The sequence below is a fragment of the Rutidosis leptorrhynchoides genome, chromosome 10, assembly GCF_046630445.1.
Source record: "Rutidosis leptorrhynchoides isolate AG116_Rl617_1_P2 chromosome 10, CSIRO_AGI_Rlap_v1, whole genome shotgun sequence".
NCBI classification, from domain to species: Eukaryota; Viridiplantae; Streptophyta; class Magnoliopsida; order Asterales; family Asteraceae; genus Rutidosis; species Rutidosis leptorrhynchoides.
The window spans coordinates 349,703,689-349,710,308 of NC_092342.1; the positions used below are offsets into that span (position 1 = coordinate 349,703,689).

At 34.2% G+C, this 6,620-nt stretch overlaps 1 long non-coding RNA gene across 1 annotated transcript; it reads right to left on the bottom strand.

The window, feature by feature from the left end:
* Positions 1-647: 647 nt before the first annotated feature.
* Positions 648-1,749, bottom strand: LOC139873466 (uncharacterized). The gene is made up of 4 exons (XR_011767351.1): positions 1,443-1,749; positions 1,176-1,364; positions 963-1,077; positions 648-768 (listed from the first exon to the last, which is right to left on the bottom strand). It is a non-coding gene; the product is annotated as an uncharacterized lncRNA (long non-coding RNA).
* Between the last annotated feature and the right edge of the window lie 4,871 nt (positions 1,750-6,620).

A 6,620-nucleotide genomic window follows, 5' to 3' on the forward strand; every position in this document is an offset into this window, starting at 1 on the left:
ACTTGTATTATGAAGATTTTTATAGCTTCATAACAACATTTCATTACTGGTTAATGTTACTTCTTACAAGTAATAGCAACTATCATAATATAATCCAACATCTATATAATTCTAAATGGTTATGTTACCAAATCTCACATTAATCGAAAGTGACTTTCAACTCATATAACTACCAATCGTAACAAATATAATAGACAATGGCAGTACACTTATTATAAAATTAAAAGCCTTGTAAACCTATAAAGTGAGCAACTGTGATAAGTAGTATTATTTGTAGAAATATGACCCATGTCAGATGTACTATCAACTGTAGCTGGAAAAATTAAATAAAGATAGAATTAGAGAACAAATATAAACACCTCTAAGAATTTAAAAACACCTCTAACAAATATAAATCACCTCTAACTTTCTTACCGTTATCTGTATTTATTGGTTTTTTGATACTACATATATATTATAGTAAGGTTTGTATGTTTTTAGTAGGTTGTTTGTCACAGTTATGATAATTAGTCTACTGAGGTAAATGAAAATATATCTAATGTGTTAGTATGAAGTTTTTTGTTTTATGCATTTGTGTGGTAAAGGCTTGTGCAATTTAGTACTTTATATGTTAATCAGTGTATAAGTATATATAATAATTCAAACGTACCTTGGAATTTTTTGACCCAACATGAACTCACAGCAATAATTGTTGATTTTGGAAAAGATTCATATGCTCCAAAGTCAAAGTTGGTTGGTTGCTCATTCCAAAGCATCAACAGAATCACACTGTCAATGTGTACATTTTAACTGAATAAAACTAAACTACAAATCAAAAGTATAGTAAACTAATACCAGTAGACAGCCCTTGAAGATGCTTCCATCTCATAAAACAAAGAAGATGAAGATTACAAAACAGCAAAATCCATTGGCTGACTAAAACAATTGTTAAATTAAGTAAAGAATTGGCAGAAGGCAATAACCTGTCTCCTTATACTTCTCGGCTGACAGAAATCATCATCACAAACTCGATATATACTTCTCGAATCACAATTATAAACACGCAAGACTGGAATAGCAGTTTCAATGCAAAGGAAACTGACAACGAAACTCACAACATCAGACATATACAATGGCAATGACAGGAAAAAAATAAATAAACAAATTTCATCAATCAACCTACACAAAACATTTACCTGGTCATCGCCAAGACTAACAATTCGTTGCAATCACATCAAATAATAGAGTCAAACCCAAAAGGGCAGAAATCAGCCAGACAAAAACCACGAATTTTGCAAAGCCATAGTTTGGATAACTCCTCAAGACAAATAAAATTTATAAGTTTGGATGTTAAATATCATCACCAACCAAATCTAACACAACAGCTGAAATTCATTCACCAAATAAATCAAATAAGTAAGAGATTATTCATGAGACCAGACTCAAAACATAAAAGATCATACCTTTTGCATTTCCACAAACTTCAAGTGAAAATAATGGATCGATAATTGACTCTTAGGTAATAGGGGCTGCAAGCTTTGGCGAAGATTTGGCGAACCCACATGGTAGTAAACATAATAGTTACTTAAAGAAAAAATGAGGCTCATATCGAAATCTAAAATCAAGCAAGAAAATATGAGTCGCCATGGCTGCAAACTTTAGATTGCCTCGCCAAAATACGAACACATTCTCTCATTGCTCAACTGAAGTCTTACATATTCAACATCACATCCTTCATTTCTAAACCTTTTCTATATGAACCTCGGTCGTCGTTATCAACGGGTGTAGATAACATCATACTTTTATTTCAGTTGTCTACAAAAAGAAACGCCACCATATTCAAAGAGCTGCAGCCAAACTTCACAGAATGGCTGCCATGCCCGAGGATGGCAGCAGAGCTCGTAAAAGCAAACCAAAATCAGATAACACATAGATGAACAGTGTGAGTAGCAGGTGCCTCTGGTTAGGCTCATATATGAAAATATGGACAAACGAATTCCCAAAACCCGCCATGGCTGCAAACACAAACGGTTGCATTGATTATATGCCTTCCGTGTGTTGCCTCGCCAAGAAACGGGAGGGATCATAGATATCCCTTAAAAATCATCACAGCTACCGTCGATACAACCATAACTTCCATTTACACCTTCACTACCATACAATCGAGCGGACATAAGAAAATGATATTTCGAGCCAACAAATGCACTGCAAGGAAAAAAAAAAGGGTCAAATAATAACAGGTTCAATTACATTCGTTAATTAAAGGTGTCTTATTATTTCTTTCAATCATATAATAGTAGACAAATAGATTGGTAAAGAGACCAAGTACCTCATACTCTTTAATCTTTATTCTAGCTATTTGATAAAACTTGAATCTAGACTTACAGTGGTGTATATTATTGTTGGCTCTAATACTTTGCAACTACTAAGAAGCACTTACTATGCAACACGTCAAATCTAAAGATACATTGGCCACAAATACACTCAGACAACAACTATATATCCTTTGTTCTTTTCTAGTCACTACCTTAATATTTACTAACTGCAATAAGGTAAAACAACTTACACATCCTCAAATGCATTTAAAACTGCACACCAACATCAGTATCACCATCAAAATTAAAGTCACAAAATAGCAAGTTAAAAAAATTCTGGCAGGATACAAAAAACACATACCTTAAGAACCTTGAAGCAGAGAGTTCTTAAACACAACAATGAAAAAAAAAAAAATTAAGGCAATGAAGGGTATGAAAACAACAACGAATTTAAAATAACCAAATGTTCACTACAAAAGATAAATTTATAATCCAGCAACGATAATGATTATTAGTTTGCTTTAAGACTTTGACATATATATGAGCAAGGTATCAAGATAGACGAACATCTAATACCGTCATTAATAACATCAGACCCATACAATTGAAAAAAAAATTGTGTAACCACATATTAAAGTAAAAAAAAATGATAGTGAAATCAACATACACATACCAGATAAAACATGTAGCGACCAAGGAACGACATGAAAGAATGAACCCTAATTTCTTTTTGAAAACCCTAATTTTATTTGGTGCAATCGAAGCCAGAAATTAGGCTTCGCATCCAATTTGGTTCAACCCTAAAACAATAGAATCCAGCAAACAAATAATGACGATGATGATGGCGAGGATTACCCTTGGTGTTTGAGATCGAAATCAAAATAAAGCAGTTGTTCTTCAATGAATAAATAGGGGAAAGAGACGACGGGATACGATGATAGTGGTTGCGATGTTGATGTTGACGGTGATGGCGATGGAGATGGTAAGGGAGATGGTGGCGATGGAAGAGTCGCCAGTAGCTTCTGGCCTGAACGTCGATGAAGCCTTAAAAAAAAAGTTACTGTTATACTGTAGATGGTACTGTTATACTGTGCAAGGCGTTTACGTGATTTAGTATATAGGTAAATATATTTTATAAAACAAAAATTCAAATTAAAATAAAAGCACCTAGCGCTTGATAAGTTGTTATTACTAGTAAGACCGCACTTCTAACCAAGTGGTATCTCTATTTTTTATGTTTGGGGCTCAGGTTGAGGAGCCCTACCCAACTCACCCTCTTAATTAATATACATGAGTTCAAGTCTCGTTCAACTCATTCTATTAAGTAATCATTAATTTGCTTGAAATATGAAGCTCCGGATTAAACTCGAGGGAGGTTTTCTTCCGAATCTATTCAGGATTCAAACTCTATCCTCCTGCCCCTCGGGATGATTTAAGGATTGAGTTCCTGCGATGCAATTTGAGTTTCTTCTGAAAACGCGTGTGTGCGTGACAAATGATCGTGAAAGTGGTTAATACCCCTCTGGGTGATGACGACAACTTACCTTTTAAACAAAAAGTTTATTATTACTAATCCACGAATTATCATTGATCGTTTAGATATTAAAGCATTCAATTATGATTTTATGTCACATCATCATGTCATTTATGTATACGTATAATTGTATATTAAAAAGTTTGAGTGATAGGTACTCATATATCGTATTTCTCGATTATTAATTTTTATATTGAAAAGTATAGCATAGTTACACATACAATTTATGTATGTCTTTTCATATTGTTGTGGCAGGATAAAAGTGATCGGAAACACGGAATAATCTAGCTAATAAACTACATATATTTGTGTAAAAAATTCCGAAGTATATTATTCATCTTAACCGGATAGCGTGAAAAGAAAAAATGATATCTATCTATCTATAGTTTCTATTAAATCTCCATAATGATGATGTCATAAATAAGAATTATTTAAGCTTAAAAAAATTTAAAAATAAATCGAAAATTCTAAGCCCTCGTGATGATGTTATTAAGATAATTAATTATATTTAATAAAAACATTAATATATTAATTGTATAATTTATGAAGCAATATGTATAACATTTTGATAAACACCCTCATGATCATATGTACAATATTTGAAACATTATGTACAACTTTATAATAAAACACCTCCATGATCATATGTACAAATTTTAAAACAAATTATACAATCTAATACAAAACACTCTATTATTTTTTTTTTAACGGCCAAAAAATGAAATTTTATAAATGAAACAAAACGCTCCCTAGCAAGGCACTAAGAGAGAATTACAAAGGACAAGCGAGCCATAAGTTCCAATTAGAAACTAAATGGCCCCTATTTTTAATCCAACGATAAGCAATTAATCTAATAAAATCAAAAAGATAACTTCTAGAACAAAAAGCATCGTTGAAAATTAGACCGTTCCTGAACCTCCATAAAGACCATAATAACGTCACCACAGAAGCGATAATTCTCCTCTTGCTCGTGGTCGGTAACCGAACACCCTCGATCCATTCGATGAAGGTATCCCATGAAGAAAACACCGGCATAGAACAATTGAGCCAAACCCGTAACCTGCACCAAATATCTTTTGCCAACGAACAATCAAAGAAAACATGGTCTTGCGTTTCAATACCATTATTGCAAATGGGACACACAATAGTATTAATGTCTATGTCTTTAGCAGAAAGATTCCAACGAACTGGTAACGAATTAAGGCGTAACCTCCAAAGAAAAATATTAACCTTGCGAGGTAAGAATTTGAACCAACAAGTAGATAAATTCGATAACGGAAGCAAGGCTTGATCCACATGATTTCGGACAACCTTAACATAAAAATTACCATCAGAAGATAACGAAAACTCCCTCCGATCTTCATTCTCATTCGGGACAACATGATTAATCACCGATAAAAGCTCATCAAACGCAAGCTTGTTTCTACCATGAGTGGGATCCCTCGACCAAGACCAAAACCAAGTATCATTGCACCATTTATCAGCAATAAAACACTCCTTATTGATATCCAAATGAAACAAACGATTAAATCTAACCGATAAAGGCGTATCACCACACCACGTATCGTGCCAAAAATGAATCTTAGAACCTGACCCTACATTCAGTTTAAAAGCATCAGTAGGAAGCAGGCCCTTCTCGAATGTACTGCAGCTCGACTGCACAACTGCAGACCAAACCGAAGCAGTCGAAGAACATGTGCTGAAAAAAGACGGGCCATGGACAGATTTAATAACTTTAACCCATAGATCATTCGGATTATTATGATACCTCCAACGCCATTTTAAAAGAAGCGCAATGTTGGAAGCCTTAAGACTTCCAACATTTAAACCTCCGCGATCAAAAGAAGATAAAATAAGATCCCAATTAACCCACGCCATCTTTTTTACGGAATTATTGCCACCCCAAAAAAATCTAGCACGAATCGCTTCAAGGGTTTTCAAAACCTTTTCGGGGCATTTAAAAATGGATAAAAAATAAATCCAGAGACTTCCCATTACAGATTTAACCAAAGTCAATCTTCCACCTGATGAAATTAAACTTGCCTTCCATGAAGAAAGTTTTACTCGAAACTTGTCAACCAAGGAATCCCAATTTTTGATTAATTTCATATTAGCACCAATGGAAATTCCTAGGTAATTAGTCGGTAACGTACCTGCTCTAGCTCCCGTAGCCGTAGCAAATGAATCAATCTCAATATTATCAACCCCAATACCAAAAATATGGGATTTCGATACGTTAATACGTAACCCCGAAACTAAATAAAAAACTTCAAGAATAACAAGAATTCGATTCAACTCCCGTAAATTCCAATCCGAAAAAATGATAACATCATCCGCGTAAATAAAATGAGAGAGACAAAAACCATCCGAACCCACTTTAATACCACGAATCAGATTAGTCTCCATAGCTCGCTTAAAAGCTAAGTGAAGACCTTCCATAACGATCATGAATAAGAAACGGGCTTAACGAGTCACCTTGTCGAAGACCCCGTTTAATATCAAACTCTTGGGTAGGACTTCCGTTAACAAGAACTGAAGTTTTAGCATTTATAAGGCACCCCATAATCCAACTACACCATTTCTTGCCGAAACCCATTGAAGATAACATAAACATAATGTAGCCCCAATTGACCGAATCATACGCCTTTTCGAAATCAACCTTGAATAATAACATCTTTTTCTTGGTTTTTTTATACCAAGCTATAATCTCGGATAACATCATGGGCCCGTCTAAAATCTGACGTCCCGAAATAAACGCCGATTGAACCGGACTAATTAATTTATCTATGACC